The sequence below is a fragment of the Nannospalax galili genome, unplaced genomic scaffold, assembly GCF_000622305.1.
Source record: "Nannospalax galili isolate Female #2095 unplaced genomic scaffold, S.galili_v1.0 scaffold191, whole genome shotgun sequence".
Lineage (NCBI taxonomy): Eukaryota > Metazoa > Chordata > Mammalia > Rodentia > Spalacidae > Nannospalax > Nannospalax galili.
In genome coordinates, this window is record NW_008331484.1 from 602,917 (window position 1) to 616,283 (window position 13,367).

A 13,367-nucleotide genomic window follows, 5' to 3' on the forward strand; every position below is an offset into this window, starting at 1 on the left:
TCACTGTACTCCTCTACAGGACTGTTGGTATTTGGTGGGGGTATATTATTTGGGTTTTTCATATTATTATTTTTTCACTGAGACTTTGATAAGTGGATTTCTTTTATAGTTTCTGATTCTTGTGTGAGACTCCAGTTTAGGTCTATTTCTTTTTGTAAAGTTTATGTGCCTTCACGGTTTGCTTGTTGGGCATGAAGAGCTGGTTGGTCTAGGCTTCATGTTCTCTCTTCTGATTTTATACTGGAGGGGCCAAATTGCTTTCATTTTGCTTCAGGAGTTCCCACAGAGGCCCAAGTCAGATGAGGATCACATGCTCTCTGGCTTTCTCCTTAGGTCTGGATCCATTCAGGAAAGATTTTGGCCTCAGGAATTTGAGGGTTGGACTGGCCTGGGAGTGTGGCCCAAGAAAGATGCTGGTCTAGGGTAGCTGGTGGCTGTGCCACCCAGAGATGCAAAGGAAGAAGGGAGCGGGAAGTGGCCCCAAGGGCTCCTGGGGACTGCACTGAGGAGCTGGGTTGGTCTGGCTGCAAAGGATCAGGAAGAGGAAAGGTCAGCCCTGGTGTCCAGGAATGAGGCTGGTGGGTCGTGCAGGCCCAGGGAAACAGAACAATAAGAGCTTTTAAAAAATTTTTAGGCAGGGTCTTTCTATGGAGCTCAGAGTAGCTCTGAATGCCTAATCCTCCTGCCCTCACCTTCCAAGTGCTGGGAGCTCTGACAAGTGCCACCATAGGACCTAATTTCAAAAAGTGTTCATAGACATACCTGTAAGTAGTCTTTGGTCTGGGCTAATCTACTTCCTACTCTCATTTCATCATCCCCAAAACATGCCCTTTATTGAGGTCATTTAGTCCTGATTAATAACTAGTTGGCTGTCTTGCAGAGAGACTTGAAATTTTGATATAAAAGATTAACCAAACAGGGGGCTGGAGAGATAGCTCAGCAGTTAAGAGTGCTTGCTGCTCTTCCATAGGACACACGTTCAGTTTCCAGCAGCCACATCTGGAGGCTTACAAATGCCTGTAATTCTAGCTTCAGGGGATCCAACAGTTTCTTCTGGACTCTACATGGGTACCTGCATAAATGTGTGCATACATGCACACAGACGCACACACATACACATACATTAAAAAAAATCTTAAAAAAAAAAAAAACTAAATAAGACCCATTTCAAATTCCAAAGAACAGCTTTCAATTACAAGAATGGGTGTCTTAGCTTAAAAGAAGTTTAAAATATAAAGAATAGAAAGTCAGATTCCCCCAAAAGACAGGTGTCAGGGAACCTGACAGGATTGCTTTGTGGATCTAATTTATACATTTGGTAATTGTTAAGGAAACAGATTAATATCTCTGTGATACATTTGATATTGCAATTTTTTTGAGGCAGGGCCTCCTTGTAGCCCCAGCAGGCCTAGAGCTCCATACCCTATGCAGACTATGCTGGCTTTCATCTCACAGAGATCCATGCCTTTGCCTCTCAAATGCTGGCGTTAAAGATGTGTGTCACCATGCTTGGCTTGATATTACAATTTTACTTATTTATTTAGTTTTAATATTTTATTTCTTATTTTTATTTTATGTATATGCGTGTATTGCCTACATGTAAGTAAGTGCACCCTTGTCGTGCAATGCCCTGGAGGACAGAAGAGGCTATCAGATGTATCCCCTGGAACAAGAGTTAGGGACAGTTGTTAGCTGCCATGGGTGCTGGGATTTAAACCCGGGTCTTCTGCAAGAACAGCCAGTGTTCTTAATTGCTGAGCCATTTCTCCAGCCCTGATATTACAATTTTAAAATACCTTATACAATTTTTGTTTAGTCATTAAAACACTGTGACGTATTCACCCCAAATTACAAATAAGGGGAAATAAGCTTCAAGTTTATATTGCTAACATCTCATAGACTTAGGGACCCAGAATATGCTACCTCTGGTATCTGACACATTACTCCAGTGATATGATTTAGCATATATTTTTTTTTTTGTTTTTTTGTTTTGCTTTTCGTTCTTTTTGAGACAGGGTCTCCCTGTAGCACCAGCTGTCCTGGAACTCACTATGTAGACCAGGCTGGCCTTGAATTCACGGAGATCCGCCTGCCTCTACTTCCCAAGTGCTGGGATTAAAGGCGTGTGCCACCATGCCCAGCTGATTTAGCATATTAAATCATCTAACATCACAAAATACTGAAAACTGGGTTTTGTTTTATGATCGGTGAAAAATCCCAAATTTGAATGTGTGATCACTAGAATGTGACTAGTCTCAAACAACTAGAGAAATGTTGAAGATCTTAAGTGGATTTGCTCTGGTAATTATGCCAATGCCTCAGTAATATTTAACAGAAATGAAATAATACTTATCAAATATTTATTCTAAACATGATATAGAAGAGACTCCTGTGGCTGGATAATCAAGATCTTGACTTCCATTTCAAAGCTTAAGTAACTAAGATTGTTATTTAACTATAAAATTGTCAAACAATAGATTTTTTGGTAAGCATTTAATCTATGGATGGCCAGCTTCACTAGTAATTGCTAACAATTATTCCACATAGTTATCTGAATTAATAAGTAATTGCTTCCTTAAGCAAGTAAGGAAAGAATAAATGCTTTTCCTAGTGAAAACACCTCCTAGGGCCAGTGCTACTGTGAACTTTGTCACTTTTGACTGTATCTTCTGCTTTTGACTTTCCTTTGCAGACATAGTCTTCTCTCTCTCCAAACATTTCTTAGGGAACTTGGCATAATTGATTGAAGAGTCAGGCTATTTCTTCTGTGATCTTCTCACAAGTCTGCACAAAGAAGGCATTTGAGTGCATTTTGCTCTGTAGCATACTGAAGTCTCCTTTACCCATGTTCACAGAGTGCCATCTACCCTAAATTCTGTCTGCCTGAATGAATCTTGGAAGCTACAGCATTGAGACCTAATAGAAAACTCGAAGGAGTAAAAGAAAGCCTGTGAACCTGGGAAGGGTCTCTGTTTCTGCTTTTGTGTTGGAAAAAAGTTGCTCAGTTTCTTTAGTTAAGATCTTGATCACTATTTTGGGTGTGTGCATATGGGAGGGTGTGTGTGTGTGTGTGTGTGTGTGTGTGTGTGTGTGTATGTGTGTGTGTAAAGGCCAGAGACATTGAATGTCTTCCTGAATTGCTCTCCACGTTATTTTTGAGACAAGGTCTCTCACTGAACTGGAGCTCACTGGTTTGACTAGACTGGCTGGGGTTATATACCACTATGCCTTTACAAGGATGCTGGGGATTGAACTCAGGTCCACTTACCAACTAAGCCATCTCCTTGTCCCCTTTCTGGCTACTTAAGAAGGCCTTTTTTGTTTTTTAAGACAGGGTTTCCCTATAGCCCCAGCTGACCTGGAATTCAGTATGTAGACCAGGCCTTGAACTCACAGAGATCTGCTTGCCTCTGCCTCCTGAGTGCTGGGATTAAAGGCATGTGCCACCACACCTGGATGAAGGCCTTTCTTTACTTCTATTCTCTCAACAGACCATGATGGTCATGTATGCTCACTAAAGAGTCTCTTTTTGTGTGGGGGTTCTTCTTTAAAAGCTGAAGAACATGCTGGCCTCAGACTAACTATGGAGTGGAAATGGACTGACTTTCTGGCAGTTGCTCTGTTCCAGTTACAGCAGCCTGGTTTGTGGAGACGTCTGGTATCAAGAATGACTTGAGCTCAGGTCCTGGGAAAATTTTTCTCTGCTGCTTTTTTTGGGAAGAAAACATTTTAAAAGACTCTCTTTGGCATGTTTTATGACAATTCTTTTTTAACCCCAGAGGTAACCAAGACAGATTTCATTCTAGAAACAGCATGTCACTTATAATTGAGACTTTTTAAAACTCAAGGTTGAGGAAGAGCGATTAAGTTACATCAAATATCTTATAACTGCAATTATTTTGGAGGAGTTGGGGGTGGAAAACTTCATATTGAGATTGCCTGGAGACATCTCCCATGCACTTTACTATGAAGTTTGGGAGTATCAACTTGAATAGACCACTGTCTTCTAATAAGGAGTGGGGATGAAATAGGCATGAAATGTGTGGGCTTGGGTGCTAATCCACAGTTCAGGGTCCCAGCTGTATGACTTTATTAATTTTTCTGAAACGGGGTCTCATGTGTCCCAGGCCTACCTTGAACTCACTGTGTAGTTGAAGATGACCTTGCACTTCTGATCCTCCTGCTTTTATCTCCCCAGGGCTGGGATTATAGGCGTGCACTACTATACCTGGTTCATGAGGTGCTGGGGATTGAACCTAGGGCTTCGTGCATGCTTAGCAAACACTCTACCAACTGAACTATGTTTAGTGGCTCTTTAAGGTAGCTAGAGGGATTCAGTCCACAGTCCTTAGCAATGGTATGGTGGTCAGCAATGCAGGGAGCTGGGGAGCCCCACTGTGGAGTGGTGACCTTTAACCTCTCTCTAGCAGCAGTCACACTGGGACAATGTTTGTAGCTTCTTGTATGTTTTCTCTTCCTCTTCCCAGCATCTCTCCTTTCCAGTATGAAGGCCCAGGGGGTAAGTAATAGTCAATTTTTAGATAAGAAAACTGAGTGAAGTCCAGGGAGGTCACGTGACTAGCCCAAAGCCTCACATCTAATAAAAGGCAGAATTATAGAATTCAGGCTTAGATTCAGTTTTTAAAATTCTACACCCAGAGCTTTTTCCTATTATACTACAACAGTAAAAATTCAATAAAGGTCAGAATTAAAAACTTTAAAGTATTTCAAAAATCCCCAGAAATGGAGAGGCTCACAGGGTCTTGCTCCACTCAGGGGAGCTAAGGGCAGTCGAGGGCTCCTGGGGGAAAGGAAACCACTGTCTTCAGTGGTGTAGCCACTGGTCAGTTACCCGTGCTCCAGTGGACAGCTCCACATCCATGGCCATGTGAGTGGCCCTGGTTAAACTCAGTGGGTCACAAAGTCAAACCAAAACCAAAAGGACATAAAAATGGGATGGGGGCTTGGTAGGAAGGGGTGGGGGGGACTGGTGTTGGGGGTTGGAGGTGGTGAAGATATGAGTGTGACCAGAATGTGTTATATATTATATGAAACTGTCAAAGAATAAATTAATGTTTTGTCAAAAAAAAATCCCCAGAAACTTAAAAGTATATATTTTACCTATCTAACAAATTATTATGCTTACTGACTAGCCCCATAGAGAAGTTAGAAAGTTTCTGATGATTTTATCCACTTACTCACCCCATGCCCCAGGACACCTGTTCTAGTTTGTTTCTTCATTGCTGTGACAAAATATTCTGACCAATACCAACTTGGGGAGGAAAGGATTTATTTGTCTTACATCTCCTAGGTCACAGTTCATCAGGGAGCCCAAGGTAGGAACTCAGGGCAGGAACCTGGAAGCAGGAGCTGGAACACAGGCCAAGGGGGAACTCTGCTTACTGGCTTGCTCTCCTGGTCCCTGCTCAGCCTGCTTTCTTATGCAACACAGGCCCACCTGCCCAGGGGTGACACCACCCACAGTGGGCTGGGCCCTCCCACATCACTCATCAAGAAGATGCCCCTCAAACATGGCCACAGGCCAGTCCGATAGAGGAAATTTCCCAATTGAGGCTCCCTCTATTCAGGTGTGTCAAGTTGACACTAAAGCTGTCCAGAACAACACCCAAGAGGACTTGTGTTTCTTCAGATGAGAAGATATGGAGGTTTAGGGGCTTTCGAAACTTGTCCAAAGTTGCTGGGCCGGGAGGGTTAGTGGGGCATCTGGTGACAGGTGCAGTTGCTCCCTGCTGTGACACTTCTAGGTCTTGTTAGCTGGCCTAGAACTTGCTACATAGGCCAAACTGGCCTCAGCCTCAGAGATCTGCCTGCCTCCTGAGTGCTGGAATTAAAGGCATGTGCCACTATGTCTGGCCTAATGGTCTTTTAAATGTTTTTTTTTTTTTTTTTTTTTTTTTTTTTTTTTTTCACCAATTTCAGTGTGTGTGTGTGTGTGTGTGTGTGTGTGTGTGCGTGTGTGTGTGTGTGTGCGTGCCTGTGTGTTGGTATGTGTGCATGTACATGTGAGTGTAGGCGCATGTGGAGGCCAGAGGTCAACTCAGGAGTCTTTTTCAATTGATCTCTACCTTATTTTTTGGGACAAGGTCTCTCCCTGAACTTGGAGCTCAATGATTGATTAGACTGGCTGGCCACAGGAATCCTCCTATCTCCACATCCTCAGTGCCCAGTTTTTGACATCGGTGCTGGAGATTGAAATCAGATCCTTATGCTTGTATGGTAGAGACTTTGCCAATAAAGCTATGACCTTATCCCTTTAAAAATTAAAAAAAATTATATTTTTTATTTTTATCTTATGTGTATGAGTGTATTGATTGCACGTATGGAAGTGTACCTGTGTTGTGCAATGCCCATGGAGGTCAGAAGAGGGTGTGGGATTCCCTTGAAACTGGAGTTAGGGATGGTTGTTAGCCACCATGTAGGTGCTAGGAATCGAACCTAGGACCTCTGCAAGAGCAACCAGTGCGCTTAACTGCTGAGCTATCTCTCCAGCCCAGACCCTAGCGTCCTCCCTTTTTGACGCAGGGTCTCCCTGTAGCCCCAGCTGTCCTGAAACTAGCTATGTAGACCAGGCTGGTCTCGATCTCACAGAGATCTGCCTGTCTTTGCCTCTGAGTGCTGGGTTTAAAGGCATGAGCCACCATGCCTGGGCTTTGTTGTTGTTGTTGTTATTATTATTATTTTAAATTTAGCAAATGTAGTTAGCTAATGCTTCTCTAGTTCAGGCTGGAATTACATGCATTTTCTTATAAAATTCTCAAGACAACAAACACACCAGGCTACAGAGGGGTCACAAACTGGGGCATGGTCTGCCTGACTCTAACATCTGCATACTCAACCACTGTAAACATTCCCTTTGATAAGTCAGACTTGCTGATCTGAATTTGGTGCCCTATCCAGTACTGAATTAAGTCTGAGCCAGTAAACTCCAAGATCTAAACCAAGCACAAGACCAATCAGCAACAGAAGCTCAACAACTTAATAAGACTCAAGAGCAGGTGGTGACAGTGCTTGGAAGCCTAGCACTTGGGAGGGCTGAGATAGGAGGACAGAGAGTTCATTACCAGTTTAAGTTACATAGTGAGTTACAAGACAGCTTAGGCTAGATGGCAAGATCCTGTATCAAAAAACAAAACAAAATGAAACAAAAAGCCAAAAGCAGAAAAACACAGAAAGAGGCAAGAGCCAGGCATGGTGGCATATACTTATAATCCCAACATTTAGGAGATGGAGGCAGGAGGATTACTTATGAGGCCATCCTGGATTTACAGTTGAAAACATCTCAAAAAAACAAACCAAACAAAATTAACCAAAGAGAAGCAAGAAAGGAAGGGCTGGCCAGGCTAATGAACTCTGCTCTTTGTGGCTTTAATCAGCATCCATTCCCTCTTAGCTTTGAGGGTGAAATAAATGCTTTACGTTGCTCCTACCACGTTGGGACAAATGACTTGCAGAAACTCGATGAGCTTGAATTAATTTTTATTAAAGGAAAATGGCTTTAAAAAGTAGTATTCCTGTGAACTCTCACTGGAAAACAAGCCTGTGGGCAGTAACAGCTTCCTCCTGCAGACTCTCAAAATCCTGTTCCGTGGGGGCAAGTAGGGGATCTTTAACAATTATTTCTGCCAAACAGTGAGTGATGAAAACATTAGTGTGGATCCCTTACAGAAAAAAGGCTTTGGTTTCAGGAATGTAAAAGACATTTTTCATTGCACAATTCAATGTACCTAGCAGCAGGCATCAGCTGACCACATTGCCACAAGAGCACTTCCTCTAGGAGCTTCCGGAACACGTTGGTAGACAACTAGATTTACAGGCAGGCAAAGGCAGGCAGGCAAACCCTGTGGTGCAATACTGACCCACCGGAAATGCATTGAGAAGCTCTGTGTCTGTGCAGTAAGTCGCAGGGACTGGACAGCCAAGGACAGGGACCCAGGCAGTCGCTTACCCACGGACTGTAGAAAGCTGATCAGCTCTATGCATTAACAATTCACCGGGGAGAAAGAGTAGCCTCTGCTTGTGCACTGATGGACCAGTGAGATGTGCTGGGCTGAGGCTGAGTAGTCTCCCAGTGAGGCAGGTTGTGGTGAGCTCTGGTTCTTCTAGCTTTCTAGAACCTCCACCCACAGGCTCCACCGTCTCTCTGTCCCTCTCATGTTTCAATAGTCTCTAGGCAGCCTGGTGCAGAGCCGTGCTTCTGGAGTCTACATTGCTGGGCCTCCAAAATGTGTGTTAATTTTAGCAAGACCCTAGTAGTGTTAATGTTGCTGCTCCATGGACCATGTTTGGTCTAGAGTTATCTCAGGGACTTGGAGGACACACGCATGGAATTTGGTTCTAGTTCTCTCACTTCCGGTGTGCCTTTGAGAGAACCACTTCCCTGAGCTCTGGTTTTCCTGTCCCACTGGGTAAATAGATAATGACAGGGAATGTGGACTGTGCTCCATGCCCTGCCATAGTCTGTGTGACAGTGGACAAAAGGACTCACCTCTCTGTCCTGGTTTCCTTATCTATAAAGCAGTGGTGATAACAGCATCCAACACAGAGATACGTTTACAACAGTGCCTGTTACCTGCTGAGCACTGTGTAGTTCATTATTTTGACTTGTAGTTGTGGAAATTCTGGAAGGTACAATATATAAAGTACCTTATATCATGTTAGACAGACAGAAGTGCACAGTGGATGCCCAGTTTCTCTCCTCAACCTCAAGCAAAGAAGTCAGAACCAAGAGTGCTGACTGGGATATCCTTTAAGTAGAGATCTGAACAGGAGGGCAAGGTGCTAAGAGTGTCACTGGTGAAGCGCAGCACAGAGACCACCTCGCTGTAGCCTGAGGGGTCCATGCCAACAGGACCTTTCTTTTGAGCTTTTGGGGCTCAGAAAATGATACTCCAAAATATGCGGTTTTGGCGTGCTGAGTTCTGATGTCTCAAAGACATCAGAGCAGCCCCAAACCAATCTTTCTAACCGTCTCTTAACCTCTTTTATTGGGTTCCCCTTTGATCCCCAGGGCAAGTCATATTTTTTTCTCTCAAAGCCTGCACATATTATTGGAAACTTCTATCACCTGTCTATGTAGGAGATGGCCTAAAGAAATCCTTGACCTGCCATGTTTGGTAGTAGACTATAAGACACTTATTCTAGAGAGGTCCTGGTTCCATACCCCAGAAGAAAAGAATGCCATAGAGAGGCCTTGAAATTGAACAGACTGGATTCCCCCACTCTGACTGTTCCCATGACATCAGACCCTTTGTCCAATCCCATTGCTACATACATGATTGCTTATGCTTCCCTGAACATAAGCATAGAATAGTTTTTCTGTGTTTGTGATGTGTGTATGTGATCATTTCTAAAGGCTCCTACGTCACACAAAACTTGAATTAAGCAAATTTGTTTTTGCCTGTTTGTTTGTTTGTTTGTTTGTTTTTTAAGTCAGACTCTCATTCTGTGACCTAACCTGGCCTGGAACTTGTGTAGCCCAGGCTGGCCTTGAACTCAATGCAATCCTCTTACCTCAGGCTACTGAGTGCTGGAATTACATGATGCCTGGTATGCTTTTCTCATGTTAAGCTGTCCTTTGTTGATGTTGGCAGTGGCCTCTTGATGGGTAAAGAAAGACATCGTATCTTTTTCACCCTACAGAGTTGAAGAGCAGTAGTTTGGACTCTTTAGCTAGTTCTTGTCTGGTATGCACAGTGAATTGAAGGAAAATCTTAAGGAACTCCTTGCAGAACGTTGAAAGATGAGCACTACTTGTTGATGACCACAGCTCAGGGCACACAGCTCATCATTTTAAAGCTGGCAGAACTCAGGCTTATCTACTTTCTCCATCCTGCCATACCCAAAGCCCGGGGAAGCCTTGCAATTCCCTTGGAGCTGATTGCTGAGTGCTAAGATGGCTGTGGCCATTTATTTTACTGTCTGCCATGTTCTCTTGCCTGTGAATCAAGGGCAGATATATACAACTGTCTTTCAGCACCTCAGTAGCCAGTGGTAATCTAGCAAGCTGCTCTAGGACAAATCATATGAGTTTTGCAAGGGCTATATATTAATAACTCCTGGGGGAGTTTTGATACCCATTGGTATATACTAATGGCTCTGAGAAGTCCTGCAGTAATGAGATATTTGTTTTTTCATAATTCAGTACTTCTCAGTCTGTTGATCTTGGAACTTTTTTGTTTTAAACAAGTATAGGGACAGGAAAGTCTCGATGTGGGTGTCATGGCAGACAGGTCAACAAGAGAAAAGCTTAACGAATGTATTTATTACCTGTCATGGGAGACTTCAGAATAAAGTCTGCAGCAAAGGTCCATAGAAAACTGTCTACTTAATACTCAGACTCAGTGAAGATGGACGGCTGTGCAGAAACAAGACAAAAAGGATGTGGTGTTTGGGAAGAAGGAGAGAGGAAACCCAGCAGGTCTGTTGGCCGACTTCTTGGCCTCTGTGTGTAGCACCTTTTCCTCCCTGATGAGAGCAAGAAAGTTCTGGAAGAAGACTGATGTTCATTGTTCTGAAGGCTGTGGAGTTCTCAGTGGAGGGGGGGGGGAGCCCGATTGGCAGAAGCACATCACTAGAGGGAGGGACAATCCAACCCTGACTTTGGCCTAGCTTTCTGTTGCCTGGTCTAATGTGACGTGAGAAGTCAGGCTGCTCTTGCTGTGGCAAACTCCCCTCTTCCCACGCTGGAGGGCTGTGTGGATACTACCTCACTCTAGGGAATATGCTTTGATAAAGTATTATTATTCTTCAAAACATTTCATAAAGCATAATACATATCGATGCATTATAAATTATTTAAAACTTATGAATTATTTCTGGAATTTTCCATGTAAGAGTTTGTGACTGAAACCACAGAAAGTAAAACCATGGACAAGGAGGGCAGAGTGGAGTGGGGAGGGGAGGGCATGGATAGGGTGGAGGGGTGGCATTTGGTTGCTCCCTCCGGGAGGCCAGATCAGCTCAGTGGCTTGGAATACCCTACAGTTTTTCTAGGGATCCTGAAGACTGACCAAAACATGCTCCCAGGATCCCTCTGACTTCATGCCCTGATAACCAAGGACATTCTTTCTTTATGGCCCTGGCAGCTTTGTAGCTTGATCTGCTATTCTTTCAAAAAATATTTTATTTATTATTTTTATTTTATGTGTATGAGTGTATTGTCTGCATGTATGTAAGTGCACCCGTGTCGCATAGTGCTTGCAGAGGTTAGAAGAGGGCATCAGACCCCCTGAAACTGGAGTTACCACAATTGTTAGCCCCATATGGTGCTGAGAATCAAACCTCGGTCTTCTGCAAGAGCGGTCAGTGTTCTTAACCACTGAGCCACCTCTCCAGCCCCTCTCCCTACTATTCTTATCTGGCTTAATCTGACTGATTTGTGGCAGGGGCCCTGTCCTCTTTCCTTCTTTAATAATGGTCAAAATATTCCCACAGGACAGTCCTCCACTCTGCTGTTTCTCTCTTGGACTAAGTTCTGTCTCCTCCTCAGTTAAGTCGTTGACCTGAGCCTTGCTGGGCCACTGTGGGCACACCCCAGCACTGTGTCTAGTTTGCTCAAAATTGTGAGAACAGCCTTCCAAAGCTAAGCAACCCCAAACCCAGATGATCCCATCTGGATCTGAAAGTCTCTGGGGGTATTTTGTATCCTTGTCTGTGCACAGTTATTTAAAAATAGATAGTAAGGACTTGTAACAGCAGAGAGAGGAACTGTGTGCAGAATGAAGCCCCTCCCCCACATGCTTAGGAAGCTACTCTTTTTAGAACATGAGCAGATTCTATCATAGTAAGAAATGGATATTTGGATTGTGTCCCAACTCCCCAGAATGCCTTGTATTCTCAGAAACTATGTGACTTTTGGATGTTAATGAGATTACTGATGTCTAGGGGGTGCTTGGGCAGCCTTAGAACAGGGACTGGTTAGCAAGGGAAGTAAGCAAGTGAAGAGGGCTGGAGCTTTGAGCCTCTCCGTCACTTGTGACCGTTGGTAAATGGGTGCTTATTATAGTTTTCTCTACATTAAAAAAAACTTGTAATGAAGGAAGAATGGAAAGACTATGCTAGCGTATTAGCATATGCATGTAGTCCCTGCACTGAGGCAGAAGGATGTGGATTTGAGGTTAGCCTGGGCTACATAGTGGAACTCTCTCTTTTAAAAAATGCTAGGGAATGATTGGACAGAAGCCCAAATTCTGGAACACATAATTCACTTCACCCAGGAAGGAATAGACAATTCTGATGATTTATTTATTTGTAGACAGGCTCTCATGTATACCAGGCTGACCTCAAACTGACTGATGACAATTTTGAACTTCTGATCCTCTTGCCTGCATCTCCTAAGAGCTGGCATCACAGATGTGTACCACCACCCCTGGGTTTTATGTGGTTTGAGTTGAACCTAGGGCTTCATATGTACTGGGCATATGTTGAGCTGCATCTCGGCCCTCTGACATACGGAATGTAAAATGCGTTATTTCAATCACTTTTAAATGCATAGGTCATTGGTGTCAAGTGTGTTTCATCATTTGAGACCATCCCCATCATGCATCCTCACCGAACATTTTCATCCTGCAGAGATGAAAATCTGTATTCCTTAAATGTGAACCACTTTTCTTCTCCCAGACCCTGAAACTTCTACCATTCTAATTTCTGTTTCTGTAACTGTAACTACGTTTGGAAACCCAGACCAATGGAATCACAGGGTATTTATTCTTTTGTGGCTGGTTCATTTCACTTAATATAACATTCTCAAGACTCAATCAGTAATATATGTCAGAATTTCCTTCTTCTAAAAATCTAGCTATTTTAAGAAAGGATGCTTGGTTTATCCATTCATCCATTGATGGACACTTGGTTTGCTTCCATGTTTCAGTTGTTTCGAATGTTTCTATGAACACAGGAGGTAAAAATATTTGTTCAACATCTTGCTTTCCATTCTTTAAGGCACATATCCAGGAGTGGATTTGCTGGATCATACGGCAATCTTAATTTTGCATTTTTTTAGGAAAAAATTGATTTTTGTAGTTATGAATTCAGAATTTAGGTACTGTGAAATGCATTACATTAGAATGTTCTCGTGTATCTCCTTGCCATTACTTTCCAGTAACTTGTGTAGTTTACAAATAAGAAGTCTCAGAGAAATCTCATTACCATGGATATGAGAGGAACAGGATCTCCGGAGGCATTTTTAGAGTAGGGTGAACCTCTAGGGACAATCTGCCACTCATGAATGCATACTCATTAGGAAATTCTGGTGTGGTGATTGAGGAATTGCCTTCTGTGTTGTTGTGCCCTTACTGTGTTTCATGACTAGCAAGCTAATGACCAGAGTTTCCCCTGTGTATTCTCAG